This window comes from Adiantum capillus-veneris, chromosome 6, assembly GCF_014529385.1.
Source record: "Adiantum capillus-veneris isolate H3 chromosome 6, ASM1452938v2, whole genome shotgun sequence".
NCBI classification, from domain to species: Eukaryota; Viridiplantae; Streptophyta; class Polypodiopsida; order Polypodiales; family Pteridaceae; genus Adiantum; species Adiantum capillus-veneris.
The window spans coordinates 156,846,099-156,868,044 of record NC_140936.1 but is presented as its reverse complement, the minus strand read 5'-3'; the positions used below and the strand labels follow the sequence as shown (position 1 = coordinate 156,868,044).

Below are 21,946 nucleotides of genomic sequence, written 5' to 3'. Positions count from 1 at the left end.
TCTTGAAAATGCTATCTGAGTAGGACTTTAGAAGAAAGTCATCAAGAAAATTTGGGGCCGGCCATAAGCCCAAGCTTTGCTATGCTCGTGACCTCATCTTCTACCAATGTTGAGGTTGACTGATCAGCCCATACATTGGATTAAATGCAACCATGTTTGCAAGAAGGCCACATCATTTTGGTTGGGTCCATCCTTTAGTAATTCTGCAATTGCTAAAGAGCATAGCCAAGCACAATGAAGCACCATCTCTCTAGACATAGGACTCCTATCCTGTAGGTTCACACAAGCAATGTAGCATAGTCAACTAAAAGAAAGCATTGCATGTACACAATACGCTTACTTCCAAAGAAAATAAAGTTATCCAAAGTCATCACAAACGTTAAAAACAGGAAGATAGAGACAAGAAAGGATTGAATCTCTGAAGACCATAGGCTTCACTAGTTAGTAGCTTGTCACTTGTTGTCATTACTAGCATGCTTTAAGAACCCTGCCATGGTGTCACGAAAACTAGCCAGCAAGTCCAAGCGCTTGTTTTCAAGTGCCTCTTGCCGGTTGGAGTTATCTTTCAAGTGGTCAAGTAAAGCTCGACTAGTGTCCGCCATTTGTGCCAAAGACTCCTCGACCTTTGGAGTAGACCGCTTGCCATTGGTGGTGGTTGTGGCTTGAATTTTGATTTGGGAGGCTTTGGAGTCTTCTTCGTTTGGTACCTCACTCATCTTAGTATTTTTGTGTGTGGTCGAGGAGGCATGGCTAACATAGTTCACAGAGGCCCTATCATGATAGTAATCATCTACAACATCATACCATTTACATGTGCATTTTCTGCAATTGCAAGATGTAGCATCATGTGCTTTATCCAGCCTATATTGGCCAAGTACAGAGCCCCACTTTTTGCAGCATGCCTCGCTATCTTTATCAAAGTCATGGTATGTGGAGGCCAATTGTGCAGCCACTTTTGCCCATAGATTGATCCCTTGCTTTTGAGGATTGTTGAACTCCTCGTGCATACCTCCCTCACATGGATAAGCTGGTCAACCCAGATGTCCTTCCATTGACCCTTGGATTTTTGGATGATGTCTTCGTCATCTTTGAGCTCCACAATGCCCTTCTTCTTGGATACCCTCACCTTCTTTGATGGAGCCGTCGGTGCAATCTCTTGCACATCCTCTCCACCCAAGTGCAAGGCTTTCTTCCTGGATGGTTTTGTGCACAAGAAGAAGGGTATGGGGGGGGGGGGGGGGGGATTATGGACATATTCAACCTTAATGAGTAGTAATTTGTTCGTGGACCCATCCTAGAGAGAGAGAGAGAGAGAGAGAGAGAGAGAGTTACGAGCACATTTTGATGTGTGGTGAGTGGTATGCGTGATGAGAGAGAGAGAGAGAGAAAGGGGGGGGGGGGGGGGGGAGAATGGGGGCTGGAAGCATAATTTGGTCGAGAGGGAGGTATGGGCATAATTGGAGAGGCACCCGATGTTACCTTGCCGCTTCGAATACGACGTCGCCTTCAATGGCCTACAAAAAAAGAAAGAGAAGGTAAGGAATCCATGTTCAATGAGAAAGACGGCTAATCAAAATGCCAACAAAAAAAGGTGCAATTCATCACCTTCCCTGCTTCTATCTCTGTCGATCAAAAAAGGAAGCTCAAAGAGCTACCCAATGCACAAAGTGTATGAAGAGAAGAGAAGGAAGGGGGGGGGGGGGGGGGGGGGGGGGGGGTGGGGGGGTGGGGGTGGTGTTATATGGGCCTAAAATAATGAGACTGTTTGATAAAACTTTTACATTTGTGAACGTTTGGAAATGGAACATTAATTAAAAGGCTAAAAATTGGAAGGTGGATGTGGGGCTCATCCCACGTGGAGCTTGCTCAGCCAAGTTGGCGAGATGGGGGGGGGGGGGGGGGGGGGGGGGGGGGGGGGGGGTCGGAAGAAAATGCGTCCCGTTTTGCCTTGCGTTGGCATGCCAAACTGGCTAAGCTGCCGCACCGTCTGAACGCCACCTTCCAGGTGCAAGCGAGCCATTGGTCTGCGTGTGTGCTTGCGCACTGTCACCGGGTCATCTGAACCCGGCCTTAGGCTTCTATCTATGTGCATGAAAGCCTTGCACCCAAACACTTTGAGAAATGAAGTGTTCACTGGTTTACCTGTCCACGCCTCCTCTGGAACTCCCCCATCCAATGCCGTTGAGGGTGACAGGTTGATTAAGTACACAGACGTACTTACTTCTTTCGCCCAAAGCTCAAGCGGTAGGCCTGCATGTAGCCGCATGCTTCGTGTTCGCTCCATGATTGTCTTGTTCATCCTTTCCGCAATCCCATTTTGTTGAGGTGTCCTTGGGGTTGTCTTCTGCCTCCGAATGCCATTTGCTAGCGCAAAAGATTTCAAAAGCTTGGCTGTAATATTCGCCTCCATTGTCGGATATGAGGCATTTAACTTTGGTACTTGTTTCATTCTCCACTAAGGCCTTCCAACTTTGAAATATGGAAAACACATCGGATTTATTCTTCATTACATAAACCCATGTTTTCCTAGTCGCATCGTCTATAGAGGTTACATAGTACAATGAATGTTTTCCTAGTTACATCGTCTACGAATGTTACATAGTACAATGAGCCACGAAGTGATGGTGTACTTGCAGGACCCCAAACATCAGAATGAACCAACTCAAGTTTTTTATTTTTTCGTTTCTTTCCTGATTTTTGAAATTTTACTCTCTTTTGTTTACCATAAACACAATCTTCATAGAACTCTAAGTCTACTTCTTTCAAACCCGGTAGCAGCTTCTTCGATTGAAGGATTTGCATTCCTTTGGCACTCATATGCCCAAGCCGCCGAGTGCCACACCGCACTGTCGACTTCTGTAGTTGTTGTACAAGCTAAAGATTGCGAGCTGACAGTACACAAGTAAAGTGTACCAACCTTTTCTCCTTTGGAAACCACCAAAGATCCCTTTGAGATCTTCCACCGTTTGTTTCCGAATGCAATGTTGTGACCCTCATCATCCAATTGTTCTGTAGAGATCAAATTCTTGCGAAGAGAAGGAACATGCCTAACATCTTTAAGCTTCCATTCATTTCCGTTAGCAATTTTGACACAAACTATACCTTTGCTGACAATTTCACAAGCTTCATCATCTCCCGAGTCCCAAGTATACATACCCAAAATTACCTTTGGTGTAATCTTGGAAATGTTGCTTGTGTGGTGTCGCATGGAATGAAGCCCCGGGATCTACTATCTAGGAATTAGACACATATTCTAATGAGAGAATTAGAGCATCTTGCTCTACTTTACCTGCCACATTGGCCTCCGATATTGGCTTGTTGTCTTGAGACTCTGACTCCTTCTTCTTCTTAGAACAACAATCCTTCTTGGCGTGGCCCTTCTTGCCACAATTCCAATATTCAAGAATTGAGTTTGTGCGTGACTTGCTCGGCCTTGAGCGATCACGAGCATTTTGGTTTTTGAACCTCTCCTTAGGCCTTCCTCTTGTTTCCACTGACAGTGCAGCACTTGATGATTCTTCTGTGATTCTGCTTCGTATTTCTTTGCTTAGGAGGACACCCACAACATCATCAAACTTAAGAGTATTTGTGCCAAAGACAAAATTACTTATAGCCATCACAAGGCTGTCCCAACTATTTGATAGAGATGAGTATAAGGAGAGCTCGCACTTTGTCATCAAAAGTTATTTTCACCAATCGAAGTTGACTTATGTTGGTGTTAAAGTCATTTAGGTGTTTTGCAACTGAACCATTCTCTACCATCTTTAGATTGAACAACCGCTTCATGAGAAATATCTTATTGGATGCCGATGGTTTCTTGTACAGGCCATCAAGTGACCTCATCAAGTCCTCTATGGTCTTCATCTTCAAAACATTGAAGGCCACCGTTGACGCCAAGCTTAACCAGATTGTTCCCAATGCCTTTCGGTCAAGGGCAATACTTGCTTCCTCTGCCATCGTTGCGGGCTTCTTTGCAAGACCGCCTAGTGGCAAATAAAGGTCCTTCTTGTAGAGATAGTTTTCAATCTGCATCTTCCAATCTTGGTAGTTCTTGTCATTGAACTTCTTGATCTTGAGCTTCCCTTCCTCCGCCATTACTCCCACTCAATTCAAGGAATCCTTTCCTTGAGATACTTTAGCTACGAGCAAACCTTGCTCTGATACCAGTTGTTAGGAAATAGGGCGTAGCTTAGTAAAAAACGGGGGCCTTACAAATGTGCGTTTATAATTCAGAAAATTAGAAGGGGTAAATCAGGCTCCATACTTAACAATGAAGAAAATCCAGTTTAGTGCACCCCACTTCCTTAATTGACAAAAGCCATTTGACAAAAGCCTTGGCAAACAGAATCAAAAGAGAAGGGGTGTTGCAGGGCGGGGAGGCAAGGCGAGGCAAGCAAACTGCACAAAGCAATGTGTGAGTAAGGAAAATGCTAAGGCTTTGAAGGCGTGAGTTGACATCATGCAATGAGGGCGGGAGGTAGGGTCAGACAGACACCTTTTTTTAATTCAGTGGATAACTACACGTTGCAAGGTCCTGTGTGTGCCCGATTGGCTACGGAAACATTGTGGGAGCTAGTTTACTAGCAGCTTTGAGTTCAAATCTAGCCCCTTTTTTAAAAGGGTAGCAATGTCAAGGTGGAAGGTGGGAGGTAGGAATGGCAAGAATCTTGTAAATTAATGAATAAAACGAGGGAACAAACCAGCAGAGGTGTTTCATGAGCCATTAGCCATCCCGTGTCTGCGTGAAAGAATTAAGGGCATTGTCTCAAATGCATTAAGCTAACACATGGACATAAAAATATATAAATAAGGTTGCCATTCACATTGAATGTTTGAACTTGTTCTTGGTCCTTCAACATACCGCGCCGGCGCGGAAGGATTTCCAGCAGAGTCCGAAGTCTTTTGAGAGTATGCCTCATCGTGAAATCGACTCCTTGCTGACGCTACAATTAGTGGGAAAATTCCTAATAACTATAAAGCTATGCACTTGGACACGATCCTTAAACATATCGTGTCAGCGTGAAAGGTTTTACAGTAGGGTCTGAGTAGGCCACCAAGCGCCTAGTTGCTGCCAATTCACAGGCTACTGCCAACAATGTGGATTCATAGCAACAGTGCTCTTTAGTCATAGGGTGCTTCCAATAGGAGCCAACATGAGATCGATGCAAGTAGTGGGAGGCCACCAGAAGTAGGCACACAGGTACAGTAGAAGATAAAGAGGAGGAATAAGACAGCGGTGGTGCCGAGAGTGTTCGTGTCCTCTGTAGTGAAAGAGCAACTTGTCTTGCCGCTTTTGCATAACTACTCATATTTAGGTATGGGGAGGTCAACAAGATGTGGGTTTTTTGGACGATTTTTTGATGAACCGTGATCTCAAAAGAGTTCGGACTCTATTGCTTGTCCTTCCACGCCGGCGCGGGATGTTGAAGGGCCAAGAACATGAACATACATTCAATCAGAATCGCATGCTTTTTTGCTGATGCAGCTGCTCCACTCTAATTGCAACAGCTTTGCTTAATTACGGTTTTGTGAGTTGCAGCTGACCTCATACTAGGTTTCCTAGGTTAATTAGGACACTCGACATGCAGGAGAGGCTCCAACTGTGCAGCACAAGGCTCAAGCAAAAGCACTGTAGTTCAAGACTTGAGTCTGCGATGGAGTGGAGTCTGAGGCCAGCGGCGTGCGGCGTGAGAAAGAATTTTCGGGGAAAATCATTTTTTCAAACATACAACATTCCTTTCCTTCAATTTTTCAAGAGGAAGTTTTAGATAAATTAGATTATTTTTTGGGTTTTACATTATTTTTCTCTATTTTTGGGTGCAATTTCTCCATTTTCCCTTGCCCTTTCTAGGATTTTTGAAATTCAAAACGACACAATATTAAGTTGAGAGACATGTTTCTCGAATGCTGGAGAGCAAGAAAAGAACTCGAGAGTTGAGACTCGAGCGTTGAATTTTGGATTTTGAAATTAAGTACTTTTAGGGTACATAGTTCTACTATGTTAGTGGCTGGACACACTCAACGGAGGATGATTGCCCGGCGAGATACTAATTTCCTTTGTAATCATTCCTTAATTGAGAAGAAACCGTCATTTCACCTTTGTAAATAGTGGGGCTTGCAGAAGCTTCCAAATTGTATCCCATTTTTGACATTTAGACTTTGTAAATGGTTAAATTGGAACATTAGGGTTTGAAATTGTAAGGTATTTATAACACTTTTGACCTTAATGCAAAAAACCTTTTGTCATTTTTAATAAATTTTTCTGTGTGAGTTGAGTGTACTCTGTGTACAAGAGAGAGTGAGAGTTTATCTTGACGCGACACGCACACTGGTGGTTGGAATCAAATGCGGAGAAGTTCAGCTTGTTGCCCTCGGAGAAAGCTACGCGCCAACACCTACATTACGCCTGTACGGCCCGACCTCGCGCAATTGACCTGCAAGCTATTTCTAGTGATTCGGTGAGCATATGATGTCTATTTTTGCATTTCAGCATATCCACTCATTCGCAATGAGTAGAGCTACACATTAGGCACTCTAGTTTTCAGAAACGACGACCTGTAAATTTTGACCAGACATCCTACGCGATTCCGCACCGGGTGTTCAGGGTTTGGGTTTTGGTTCATGGACCTTAGGGAGAGCGACCTATTGGTGTTAATAGAATTTCCCTCAAGTTCTGTAGAGTTTCGAGAACGTTTGATGGGTATTTGGCTCTTGAAAGCGTTGTAGGAAATCTCCTCTTGTGTACTATTGAAGGATGTAACTTAGACATTGGGTAGAGACCTCTATAGGAAGTAGTCAATAGTCGGTCGAGTGTAGGTTGACACCCTATGCTTGCTTCCACGCGCTTGCGGGTCGAGCTTCGTCCTTAGCTGACAAATCTTGTTAGGTGAGTTCTCACTGTGCTGACGTCCATCGCGGCGTATCCGCAAACATTGGCGTCGTGTCGGGGACGAAAACCCTAGGTAGGTGACCGAGACTAGTCCTTGAGGATAAGGATTCTCTTGCTTGCCAGAGTCTTATTTTACATTTAGATAGGATCAGAGGGTGGGGGACTCTCTAGGTCTTAGGAGGAGTCTAGGGAGCGAGTGTCTGGCCTAGATCCTTCGATTTAGGTAGTATTAGGTAGGAGAGTAGGAGTTGGAGTGGTAGAGGCGGTGAAAGGATAGCTTGAGAGTCCAGGGAGGCCAGGAAGCAACCGAGAAACCAAAATCACCATCTCACATGATGAGTAGGAGTAGGGTAAGTAGGACATCATGATTTATGATCTGGAGCACTTCATGCATGCTATATTTGCTGTTAGGCACATCAAAGAGCTGTAAAAGATGGAAAAGAGTGTTTAGAAGCTGAATGGAAGTTCAAAAGTTTCTGTGAGTATTTTTGAGAGAGCTGCAAAGCATAGGGAGTACTTCTGTCAGAAAAAATTTAAATTTTAAGACAATAGACATCCTACGCGTAGCATGTCTCCAGGGGGTTTTTGGTAGGGAATTTGTGGAAACTGAGGTCACCTGTGTGTTCAGAGGGTGGGTTTCACCCTAGTAACATATAGATTTGAGTGTTTTTCCCTTATTGGATTGCCCAAAAGCTAAAAGGCGGATTCAGAAAAGGTTTAAATTGATAGAAATTTGCATATTTTTGCACTTGTAAGGCATATTGGCACTTGTTGAGAGCATAGGGAAGGCAAAGTAGCACTTTAGTCTGAGAAAAGGCGCAGTAGACATCCTACGCGTAGGATGTCTACAGGGTGTTCTGGTGAGAATTTTGAAAATCTGAGTTGACCAGAGTGTTTAGAAGGTAGGTTTTACCCTATTTTCACGTGGAAAGTGGAAGATTGACCATATCTTGACAAGATAAGGCCAAAAGACAAAAATTGCCAGACATCCTACCCAAATTGGGTCCAAGGTATAATTTTTGGGACCAAACCATAGGATGTCTTTATGAGCATGATCTACATGATTTATTGAGTGCATGAGAAAGGTTTCATCTCAATTGGGTGAGAAAATTGGATTTTAAGCAGACTTTAGCATTTTTTACTGAAAAAGGCTAGAATAGCTAAATTTGGGGTCTTTTGAAATCCAAACTAAAATCTAGGCATAGCATTGGGTTGTTGACATCAAGGGGAAGCTGTGGCTCAAGTTTGGAGCAAAATAGAGCAGTTAGACATGCTACACGTAGTATGTCTAAGGCATGATATTGAAGTCAAAATCTGACTGTGGACATAGCAGGGTGTTGTGTAGCCTTAAGCAAGCCTCCTAGTCAATTTTGGTCCAAATTGGAGTTGATTTGACTGGTGAAATATCAGATCAACATCAGGCTACTGGAACAGATTTCTGATCAGTTGACCAGCTTATAGGTGTCCAAATCAAAAGTGAGAAAAGCTGTGGACTCACCACATTAAGGGGAATTTATAGTGCAAATTTTAGCCAAAACAGAGCAGGTAGACATGCTACGCGTAGGATGTCTATAGGGTCTTATTGAAGTCAAAATCTGACTGTGGACATAGAGTGATGTTCCAATTGACTTAAGAGTTCCAGAACTTCTTTCAGAAGTGAAATTGGACCTTGTTTGACCTTTTGACGGAATTAAGACTTTACCTCTAGACTAACAAACACTCGGGTAAAGTACAGTTCCAGATTAGCAGACTTAATCAAGAACATCCGAAGTGTATAGAGTACAGTAGTGGTTGAGGTTAACCCTCCAGTTACACAAATCATTACTAAGACCACCTCTAGCGATTAAATGCTTTGATTCGATTGCCGAAATTAAACCCTTATGTACAGGTATATTCAGCGGCAAGACAAGAAGTTGTGCGGAAACTGATCCCTTGCCAGGTGAGTGATTGGATTTGTGATAAATTGCATTGCTAAGTTTGATGAATTTAAGATCAGGAAGACACATTCCAAGAGACCAAAAAGTGGCAGGTGATCAGGGTAGCTTAGTGTCCGCTGAGGAGAGTGTAGCTCAGGCAAGACTAGATCCATTAGCACCAATCATTGAGGAGGGTAGTGATACTGACACTTCATCAGATTAGTCCTTCTTCATGATGGGTAGTCAACAGCCAGGAGGTTTCTTCGTTGAAGGACCAATGCTAGGAGAAAGTACCTCCCAAAACCCTTTGAACGATGCCAAGTTCACTATAATCTTCTTAGAAGGAACAAACTCTAGGGAATCGGGGACGCAAGTGTATTTGTATAGAGGAAAGACCTTCTCAGAGATTGGAGATAATTCGAGTCTATGATGATGGAGATAGATTCCGAGACGAAAAGGGAAACCACTATCTGATAGTTAGTAACCCTGAGGATTACAACAGATATGGAGATAATGTTGCAAAAGGCAAAATGGTCTCAGAGGCTCAAGAGCCGCCTCCAAAAATTGATAAACCTAGAGCTCTTTTTATGTATGATAAAAAAACAACCAGGGTCTCTACATATAATGAGAATGTGGGAATTTACAAGCATGAGAGCGAGGGAGTAGTCTCTTATTTTCGATGCAAAGAACCCTACCCAAATGAATTAAGCAAAGACAAGTTTCTTTACTTGTTCTCTTATGAAATTACTATGGGGAAGGATATCATTTTTGTTGACAGGTACGGGCGAGAATACAAACAAATTCTCCCAGAGGAGGTAGAAAAGGCAACAATTCAAAAATATTAACATATTCTCCCGAAGAAGTACCAAGGTCCACCTATACCCCTAGCAAGTCAACAAATCCATTTTCAGAAGAGTACGACGCAACATCACATTCTAACCGACAACAGACGTTCAACTACCATAACCAATAGGCAAACCAACCATCATTGTAGGCATCGCTTCAACAAAGTGTGACATTAGAACAAGACCGAAACAGAGATGGTTATCCAGCCGCAAGAGGGCTAAGAGATTTACAAGAACCACCACTCTATTCACAGTATCAAGGCGAGAGTAAGACAAAAACTCAAGAGTCGGCAGAGCTCGGAAGACAACCCATAGAACGAATTCGAAGAGATGAACCACCTCCTTGCAAGAACCATCAGAAATTATGGCTTAGGGGCACCTCTGGGAGAGGAACCCTGCCACTACCGAAGGCCAGAGGAGGTATATCGAGTAGGACGAGGAGAACCAATGATGAGATTTGTAGACCATCGTAGAATTAGACCTTCTCAGGTGCAAAAATGGGTAAACAAGAAATACACGGGAAACAAAGATCCTAGGGATCATGTAGCAGCCTTTGTGCGTGTAATTAGAGCTGAAGAAGTTTTGGACTTCCCTATTCAATTTGCAGGGTTTGGGCTTACCCTAGAAGAGGATGCCGCCACTTGGTTTGACTCTGTGGAGCGTAGAGACTTTGAATCTATGGAGGAGGTTTTTGACGAGTTTATTGAGGAATTCTCACAAAGGGGGATAGCTCATAATACAGTCTCACAAATCCACAAATTCAAACAGAAAGAAGGGGAATCTGTGCAAAAGGTAGCCCTACGACTAAAGAGATATGTGAAGTTCTGCCCTGTGGAAGAACTACCAACTTAGTCCAGACTTATGCATATATTTATTCAAGGACTAAGGAACACAGATCTCCAGAAGGACTTACATATGAAGAGGAGCACAATGTTAAATGAGTTAACTAAGGAAGCTCTTTACCTTGTAGACAATTGTGCGGTCTACAAGGAGGGTGAATTCAAGGATCTCGATGACGATTCATCCTCACAACAAAGTGGAAGCAAGTTCGCTAAGACAACACCGAAAGGAGAAGTAGCTGTAAGCCAGAAGCAGCTTGTGGAGGAAGTGCTTAAAAAAATTAATATGTATGCCAAGCCTCAGGCTAAGCAGCCAAAGTGGTGTGCTATTGAACAAAAATGGACAAACCATGTGACGGAGGAATGTTATTATAACAAGGGATATATGAGAGAACGACCATATGCTCCCCAAGCTCAGGTAGCATCTCCTCAACTTCCACCGATGCCTAGGTATCAAGAAGGCAACCTACCACGACCTGTAGGAGTTGAGAGACCACAACCAGTATTGGGGCAACAACCACCCCTACCAGGAGTAAGACCGGTCGGCATAAGATACACACCAACGGTAAACGAACCAGAAGAGAATGCTTTGGTACCTATGCATGCATATTACAAAGATTCCAATGGATATGCAGAAAATCCTGTTTATTATCCACCGGAAGAACCCCCAACGCCAGAACCTTGGAGCATGATTGGAAGTACAGGACCACCAACAGCTGCACAGGCAGCAGGAGAAGGAAGATACAGCTTGGATGAACGAACACTGTTGCTCATAGCCAACGGAGGCATGGGCCGGCAGAGGCATGCATACCAACAGAGAGGAGCTCAAGGAGCACCTCAACAGCCTAAGGGACCCTGCTACAAGTGTGGCGGAGATCATTGGCTAAGGGATTGTCCTCACGATGAAATCATTAGAGTCAACGCATATTGCACCGAGTGTGGAATTACTCACTTGATTCCTGATTGCCCTAAGAAACCGAGCAAAGGAGCAAAAATTACTTTGAACATGCTGGAATCAGTACCTTCCAGTGGAGGGTCAGAAAACGAGACAGTAATACCTATTCATGTAGTGACACGAGCACAAGCTCAAAGAATGACAAACGAACCCATAATAGAAGAGCCAAAGACCGATGCCCCAAGTGCAGAAATGAAAAATCAGAGAAGCACTTGGAAGGCTAGAAAGGCGAGTATGAAAGCCAGGAGAGAACGAGAGCAAACAACTCTATCCGATGAGTTAAAACACACAAAGGATAGATTGGAGCGGCTAGAGGATCTAACTAGTTTAAGTTCACACACTGCTACAACCAAAGGAGCCAAGGAAATAGTAGAACCCAAAAGTGCAAGATCGGGAGGATCAGTGATGGTAGAAAAAGTAAATGAGCAGCTTGACGCACTTTTAAAGGCATACGAAGCCAGACTCAAAAACAACCAAAACCAAGAGCAAAGATGGATGAAATATGCATATGTAGAAATAGAAAAACGGAGGTTGGAAATGTGTCGAAAGATGATTGAAACAACCCAATCCTTGATAGAAAATCCGCTCGGTAAACCTGCAAGTTGGCACGAGGTACCAGCTCCAACCCCTATCAAACCAACTCTAGAGAAACAAGTAGACACAAAGGAGAGACTCACGACTGCCTCTGAGTCTAGGAGAGAATCTATCATAGTGTCAAATACAACAGATGAGACAATTGATGGTTGCCAGCCTAAAACATTGGTAGAAATGGGTAAGGATTGTAACAATATAGACGACCTGTGGAAGCAAATCCGTGAAGCAAATGAAGCTAACAGGGTGAACCACCAAATAAATAGCACTAGAAAGGAGAAAAATGAGATCTTACCTCCCATTGAAGAGTTTGAGGCAAGATCACAAATGAACTTTGATATGCATTCACAAGGGGGAGACCACGGTTCAATTAGTTCGGGGCACAGCCAACCAGACTCGCTAAAAACTTTACCCTCTTACCTAGGGGAGTATGAAGCTAAGTCTGAGGTGAGAGTAATCCCATCTCAAAGACTTTCTTCCAACAGAGTGATGGATTCACAAGGGTTGATTGAGTTATTTTCCACACCTGTAGCATGCACAATCACGTTAGCCGAACTCCTGAGGTTACGACCAAACATGTGGACTATCGTATGCAAATGCTTAGAAAAATTTGGAGTAAAATACCCTACCTCGAAGCTTCAAGAAGGGATCAGAGAATTGGACAAGCCTCAACTAAACACTAGGCCAGTACCTTTAAACAAGGTTGGAGAATATTGCGAGGGAGAAGATGGAAATACCACACTACCAATAGAATTCCAGGGAGTAGTATCCAAAGCTATTCTTGACAGTGGAGCGGGAGTCGCTATCGCCACCAAAGAAATCTGGAAAAAATGGGGAAAACCGGCTTTGAGAGCTACCAAAATGAAATTGCAACTGGCAGATGGGTTCACGAAAAAGCCTCTAGGACTTTTAGAAAAAGTAATTGTCACCTCTTGCGGAATCAAGTATGAGCATACATTTGCAATAGTTGATTTCGACAAAAAGAACAATTACGAGATCATATTCGGAAGACCATTCATGAGACAATTAAAGATGGTCCAAGATTGGAGTTACGACCACATATACCTCAGACGTGGGGAGACTACAACCAAAATATACCTAAAAGACCATAGTTACAAGGATGTAAACCAGACACCAGTGGAAGAGTTTGATTCAGCTACATTGGCAGGGTCCGAACTCCCAGCATGGTTAGGACAGAAAAAAGAGCTATGGATGTGCGGAGCTTCACATTGTGGGAGATTAAAAAGAGAGGAATGCATCTTAGAAAGAGCTATTGAAGACAAGGATTACATTCCAGAACCTTTTCCCGAAGATGCCTTAGAACCTTTGGAATGGGAACACATACTAGCAACATTGGATGTCTGTACCATTACACATAGCCCAACGACAAAATTTTGCAATAAGGATGGCTATGATGTGCTACCCTATTACATGGTAAACCTTATACCAGCAGGAGATGAGTACGTAGAATCACGAGAATAAGAAGAGTTTTATGACTCCTCTGAGCATCTGGAATTAAGTAACGATGCAAATAACGAGTGTTCAGACAGCTTAAGCGAGCGTGGGGAGACAACCGCAAATATCAAGTTTTATGATTTTGCAAATCAACACCCTAGACGCCAGGAACGCTATAGAAAAGAAAGAGCAGAAAACAAAATTAGAGAGAACTTGATGCCCAGGATAAAAGATAAAACTCATTATCTAATGCTTGTCAAGGCAGAGGATTGTGTAAAAGACCAAATATCAGGATTCTCAAGAGTTCGAAGGGAAAGGACACATGAGGAAATAAAACAAGCACGGAAGACTAAAACAGAAACAAAATCAAGAAAATCTCAACAATCAAAACAGGAAAAGACAAAAGATCCAGAGTGGACCAAAATGGAGCGTGAAAAGAAATATCAAGAACTAAAACGGTCGTTACGAGAGGTATGAACTACTGAGGGAGAAAGTGACGGTAAGAAGGATTCAGAAAAACAAAACATGAATGTACCATCTCACTATCGAAAATTCACCATCCAAGACAGAAAAATCATAATGACACCACCAATAAGGGAAAGAATAAACCAGGAATCTTACGATGGGCCGGAAAATGCAAAACAGATAGACCTCGTTGCGCCAAGCGAAGAGCCTCAGCCTGTCTATATAGCAACTGATTTAGAGCCTGAAGAAGAAGAAAGGCTAACACAACTTCTCAAGAAGTATAAAGATGTGTTTGCATGGTCCTACAAAGACCTCAAAGGAGTTGATCCATCGATATGCCAACATACAATTCCTTTGAAATCAGATGTCAAACCTAGCAAACAGCGTCCTTACACATATAATGACACATTCGCTAAACGAATTAAAGAAGTGATTGACAAGCTAATGGATGCTGAATTCATCTATGAAATCGAGCATACAGATTGGGTGTCACCCATTGTGGTTGTCCCCAAAAAGAACGAAAAGCTGCATGTGTGTGTGAACCTCAAAAAAGTGAACGCAGCCACAATAAGGGATAATTATCCCTTGTCGATCACAAAACATGTGCTTAAGAGGGTGGCAGGAAAACAGGCCTATTCCTTTTTAGATGGGTTTTCGGGGTATAACCAATTGGCAATTGCAATAGAGGATCAACACAAAATAGCATTTGCCACATAGTGGGGAATATATGCGTATAGAGTTATGCCTTTTGGCCTAACCAATGCCCCAGCTACCTTCCAAAGGTTAATGACTCATGCGTTTAAAGAAAATCTGAGATTATTCTTAATAATATATATGGATGATCTCTGTGTCCACTCTCTTATTAGAGAAGAACATATTGACCATTTACAAAAGGTATTTGAGAAGTGCAGAACATATCAAATCTGTCTCAACCCGGAAAAGTGCATTTTTATGGTAAGGCAAGGCCGCATCTTAGGACATATTGTCTCAAGAAATGGCACAACCACTGACCTAGACAAAATTAGAGTCATAGCAGACTTGCCCAAGCCTACTAATGCCAAACAAGTACAATCTTTCATGGGACACTGTGGATACTATCAAAGATTCATATATATGTATGCGGTCATTGCACAACCACTATATCGCTTATTAGTCAGTTTCGACTGGACTGAGGAGTGTGAAACTTCATTCCAAAAGCTTAAGGAAAACCTTCTATCAGCACCTGTTCTTAAAGCACCAGATTGGGAAAAGATATTCCATGTTCACATTGATGCATCTGCATACGCAATTGGGAGTATTCTGGCTCAACCTGGAGACGGAACAATGGATTTCCCAGTTTGTTATGCGAACCGACAGCTAAATAGTGCAGAAAAGAACTACACCACCACTGAAAGAGAGGGATTAGGAATTATTTATGCTGTAAAGAAATTTTGGCATTACTTGCTTGCAAACAAATTTGTGTTCTTCACAGATCATCAAGCCCTTTTGTATCTAGTAAATAAACCATGCAATATTGGGAGAATTGTACACTGGTTTATTATATTGCTAGAGTTTGACTTCACAATGGTAGTAAAAAAAGGTAAAACTTATCTGCGGGTGGATCATCTTTCAAGGCTACAAAACGGGGAAGCTCCTGAAGGAGTAGATGATGACATACCTGATGCTTATCTTTTCAATATTGAAATGATACCCAAATGGTCTCAGGAAATTGTTAGCATTCTTTCCTTTGGAGGTAGATTTGATAACAAGGAAGAGAGATCCAAACAACAAACATTTCGACAAAAAATTGTCAGTTGCAGGACGACTGTACCATCTAGGTTCGGACCAAATTCTATGATTATGTATAAATCCAAAGGAATTCGAGTGTTATCTTGAAGAAGCACACATCCAAGATTGTGCATTTCATTGTTCAACAAGAAAAACACACCAAAGATTGAAACACTTAGAAGTTTATTGGCCAACTATGTATGCTGACACACATGCTTATGTTAACAATTGTACTATATGTAGTGCCAAACGACCGGTGGATCACGCGACATTGTTTCAGGTAATCATTGCACCTGCATGGAGTCAATATATCATTGATTTCTTAACAACAAGGACATTTCCTGAAAACATAACAAAAGCGTGAAAAAGGGCTATAGAGTTGGAGGCTCGAGACTTTAATTTAATTAGAAATCAACTCTACAAGAGAGGAAAGGACAATCAACTTAGAATCTGTGCAAGTGAAAGTGAATACCTGCTGATTCTAGAACACGCACATGGAGGAATAAGTGGAGGCCATTTTTCAGGTGATAAGACAACAAAAATTGTTTTAACCGCAGGAATATGGTGGCCTACATTGCGCATGGATGTTGAGGAGTTTGTAAAGCGCTGTGACGCATGTCAGCGCACTAAGGTGCCGATAAAGAGAGATGAGATGCCACTACGGCCAATGATGGGAGCACGGGCATTTGCAAAATGGGGAATTGATTTTGTGGGACCTATTTCACCCCCTGCATATCGCACCCATACCCAATATATCATTGTGGCTACGGACTATCTCACAAGATGGGCTGAAGCCAAAGCAACACAAAAAGCAAAGGCAAGAACCACTGTACAATTTTTGTATGAAAATGCATTTGTACGATACGGATTACCAATAGAAATTGTCAGTGTGATCGAGGAACACATTTTCTTAATGAAGTCATTGAATATTTGCTAGAGGAATTCATGGTCATACATAGAAAATCTGCTCCATATCATCCACAGACAAATGGACAAGCTGAGGCCACAAATAAAACACTATGCACTGTTTTGACTAAAATTGTATCAGAGTCAAGGATAGACTGCAATCAGCAATTACACTCAACACTATGGGCATACAGGGTAGCTTATAAAATATCTATTGGAACAACACCGTACAACATGGTGTTTGGTCTAAACGCTATATTATCGATAGAGTTTTTTATTCCAACTCTACGAGTAGCGAAACGCTTAGAATGGACAGGCTATGAGCTCTCTTCAAGAATAGATGATCTTGAAAAGCTAGATGAACTTCGACTGCGAGCTGTAGCTTCGATCTATGCTAAAAAGAGAAGACAAAAAGAGTTTTTTGACAAGCATGTGCGTACGAAAGAGTTGAAAACAGGTGATTATGTACTTGTTTATACTTTGAAGCAACATGCCAAAAAACTTAAAAAGCAAGGGATGGGACCCTTTGTGATTAGTGACTTATCACATAGTGGAGCTATCAAACTTGCTACGTTAGCAGGAGAAGAAATGCCAAATTGGATTAGTGGGTGTCGGTTAAAAAAGTATCATTTACCACTAACACAGGATATGCTTCAACAAATCCATCAAGAAAAACAACGGATAAAGGAGAAATAGAGGGTGCGAGAAGAAGCATAAGCAGAAGCAAAAGAACGCATTGCAAAAAGAAGGCTTCTACAACAACAACAACAAAGTGGATCACCGTTGCGAATAAATGCTATTCGTTTAATGAATTTTGGTGAAGACACAATGGAACCAATAATTGCAGTCAAAGTGGGTAGCAATCAAGTTGAATCGACGACATTGCTTGATTCTGGAGCTCAAGCAAATCTGATCTCTTGCAAATTATATAAACAACTCAAGCTTGAGGAACAACTCCATCCTACTCAACAAGTGCTGGAAAGCAGTACCTCAAATTCATTAAGCACATTGGGTTGGACAATATTGCATGTACAAATACATCAAAATGTTTACCCCCACAAACTTTATGTGGTTGAGGATGCGAGCACACTACACCCCATGTTGTTGGGACAACCTTGGCAGAAAGAGTATAATGTGCAGATAGATTGAAATTCGGATACAGTCAAAATTTAGCATGTACAAGAACAACAGGTGGTAGCCTTTGCTCAGAAAACCCGGAAGAACCAGATAATAGAACCACCATCACTGGATAAAGAACAAAAAGGATGGGTGCCAATAAAGCAAAACACGATACCCATGGAGAACAACCAGGGAACTGTCAACCATGTTCACTACAAAAATAAGACAACACAGACCAGAGTGAATAGATCAAGGTTAGCAACACGCGAAAAACAAGTATGGGTACGGAAGGATAGAGGCGACCTGGCATACAAACCACAATACAACAACATAAGTCAACAGAAGAACACAGTTAAACCAACAACCAAGGGAATAAAAAAGATATGGATCCCCAAGAGAATGCTCAGTAACCACTTAAATACGACACGCATTTGGATCCCCAAACCAAAGCAACAGGAACTCCCTTCAGTAAAGCAACACCAGTAGCCAGGTACTCACTAAATATGAAAACGGCAAACCGATCTATGTGGGTGCCGATCAGAAGAACAGCAATGACGACCAAGGACGAGGTAATAAACCAACAAAAGCCTCCCCAACAAAACTCCAAACGGCAATTAACAGAGAGCAAGATTATCGCTACAACGGAAATGGCACTTCCATCAACGGAAATAACCACGGCCATATCGACAGTAGCGGCAACCCAAGCAACCTTCGCAAAGAAGACGATCAAACAAAGAGCAGCAGAATTACAACTTTTAATTGCAAAGAAAATCCGCCAACCAAATCAACAACAAACAGAAAACCTCGACGTTGAATACCAATAAGCATCTTGCTTATTCCCTCCTCTTGTATAGCATTAATTTTTCCATGCATTCACTGTGTATGTATCAAGTAGGGCCACATTACAAGGCCGCACATTAGCACAATGTTTAACCCATGCACTGCACATACCCCGAGGTGATACCTTGTCGTCCGGGAGGACTCCGACTAGGAGGGGGGGAGGCATTCTCAATGCGGACCCAATGAAGGTGAAAAGAGCAAAAAAGGGCATGTTTTTCGACTATTTTGAAGGGTTTTCGTTTGATTGCAAAACTTTCTGAACTAACCTAAGAACATATGCCCTTATACAGCCGAATCTACAAGTATATGGAGCCAAACGCCAAATTAGGCCTGTAGGTGTGTGTATATATGTAAAAATAGCCATTTTTCAGGCAAAATATTGGTAAAACGAAGAAATCCGGCCATAAAAATTGCATGAGAGTGTACGTAGTGTTTTGCGGTGATGTTTTTGAGTTATTGTGATTTTTTGGGTTTATTTTGCTATTTCTTTTAAATTTCACTAATTATCGACAGAAAAACTTCAAAAATACAAAAAGCATGTGAAATACGATCGTATTGAAAAACAAAAAATATGGGGATATTCAAAGACTATAGGACAACCTATGGTACAATGGGGGTGCAATTATGTGAATGTAGCGGGAGGCGTATTTTGGCTAGATTTTGACCGAAACGTCAAAATTCTCAAAAACTGCGCAAACAGAGTCCAAATCAGGAACTTTTCGAGCCTAAACCGCATCTCGCAAGAAGTTAGGAGCACATGTCAAATTTCATAGAAAGTGGTCCGGGGACCCCCATTCTAAGATTTTCTCCCTTCACTAGGAGCTCATTTCTACTATTTCCTTCTTGAGAGAGAGCTCTAGCCACCTAGAACGAACCGGAATTCTAGCTGCTTCTACGATGCGCACGACCACCCGACAGGCTCCAAATATGAGAGGTAGGCTCAGCACCTTAAGCTTTTCGCGTATGTTTGATGTTTTGTCGCAAAAACTAGTGTAGGGTTCACACGGGGAATAGTAGAGACCTACAGGTAGAGGTAGCCACCTAACGGCTAACCCAATAGCAATAAGGATACATAGGGGGTTTACCCTAGCATAGGAGACCACTCTTGAATGCACAAAGGCGGCAAAAAACCATTGGGAAAAACCCTAGCACCACAAGCCCAGCAAGAGGCCACCAAATGGTAAATCGGTGGAAAGTCGCCCAAATGCTACCAAAACTCATGGGTAGGAGCATCTCGACATGCTCTACAAGGCTATATAGCCCACATGGCCATAAGGCAACCCGAAGCGGGACTAAGCTTCAGAAACGACATCGGACACACAAAGCGTCAACTGGCTCTCACGGCCAAACCGAATGTCCGTTTGCCACCAAACTTCACGAGCGGCTTGCCTAGACCATCAACAACCAAGTCCTATGGTGGTAGACCACCACAAGTCATCGACGGCATGCAAACGCAACCACGAGCGCTTCCAGAGCGACAAATCGCCAAACGGAGCTCCGGTGAAGCCAAAGCCAATAAAAACCATATGGCAAGGTTCCCCAAGGAACCATGAAGCTATGGAGACTAACATCAAAAAATTTCATCGCCGAAAAGCACTCCAAGAGTCAGAAAACGACTCAAAGGCTTTGAAAGCCAAACAGGGAGTTTCTATCTATCTTTTTGACTTTTTTATTGAAATAAGGCTTAAAGGGGACTCAGGGGGGCTAAGGGCATATACTGGTAGCACTTCTTCCAAAAGAATTCCTCAGGAGACATCCTACGCGTAGGATGTCTCAAGGCCATGTTTGGGCACCCAACTCAATACCTCACCTCATACATAGCTTATACATGCTAGCCATCAAGTTTCATCACATTTGGACATGAGTTGACTTCATATGCATCAAAAAAATGGAAAGTCAGAGCATAGAGGCAATAAAGGGTCATAGACCTACCAGAACTAGTCCAAATCACATGAAACTTGCACAATATACTCATTATCACATTGCCAAGCTAACTGTGGAGTCAGATATGAAAAATAGTGAAATAGACATCCTACGCGTAGGATGTCTAAATGCCCTATTTGACCTCCAGCTGGTGTTTTTGAGTTCCACATATCTTTATAACATCTTCACAAGCTCATATATCAAATTTCAAGCCAAACCCATCACATTTGGCCCCCAAAACCTCAAAGATGCACTTTTTTGAGCCTAAAAACACTAAACATGCTCCTCACAACACCAATACTTATGCAAATCAAAATCCAAGAACAGAGCCATGTTCTACATGCTAAGGGCCACCCACAGAACCAAAATCAAGTCATTCTGAGATAGTAGACATCCTACGCGTAGGATGTCTCCAGGGTCATATTGACCTTCTGTGCAGGAGTTGACATCATGGGAGTCTTTTACATGGTATAAGAAGCCTATATATCAAATTTCACACCAATTGGATATCATTTTCCCATCCATATAGGACATCCTACCCATTTTGTGAGCCAAAAGCCTAAATGTGCTCAAAATTGCACTTTATGATGTCCAAACCAAATTCCAAGTACATAGACATGTTGCACAGGTCAAGGGCCACAAGCATGTCAAGTTTCATCAAAATCAGAGAAAGTAGACATCCTACGCGTAGGATGTCTACATGCTTATTTTTCAGCCAAAAACCTATTGTGGGCACATGCATGGCTTCCCTAGACCCTTTTGAGTTCTTATTTCAATTTTCAAGTCATTTGGGTAGTCAGAACTCAGTTTACCAGAAAATCTGTGAAAAAAAAATGCTAACTTTGGACTACTGAGTGCAACAGGATCCATGGCAGCCACAAAGTCACCAGCAAAGAAGAAGAGGATGGCTATCAAGGACTACTTAGAAGAAGTGGAGCCTTTTGTTATCCCAGAGGGAACCTTGAAGCCCACAAGCACTTGGATTCAAGATGACCTACTAGAAGCCAATGATTCGAGAATCTACCAAGGAGTGTTTAAAGATCCGGAGGGAAATGCAGTGGATCTACCCATGATCCCTCAAGACCTCAATGAATTTGTCAGGAGCAAGATGGGGGACTACTTGGAGAAACTAGATCTCCACAATTACTTTGAAGCCTTGCCAGTAGGGATTGATGTTAAAAGGGTGTGGGAATTTCTCACCACAATCAAAGAGAACGACATAGCCAGAGTTACAGATCTGCAAGGAAAGCCTAATAAGATGATTGTCATCACAGAGGAGGTGGTGGCAGAGCAGCACTTGACCTCTCTAACAAAGGAGACAATGTGACTAAGAGGCGGGATGACATTAAGGTCTACTCAGAGAAGAAAAATAACTATACATTTGAAGATATTGCAAACCCGAAGGTGGCCATCAGGAGCCAATTATACAATCAGTA

General features: G+C 42.4%; 1 pseudogene; it reads right to left on the bottom strand.

Annotated features, from left to right (window-relative positions):
- Positions 1-452: 452 nt before the first annotated feature.
- Positions 453-2,020, bottom strand: LOC147456565 (uncharacterized; annotated as a pseudogene).
- Positions 2,021-21,946: the final 19,926 nt, after the last annotated feature.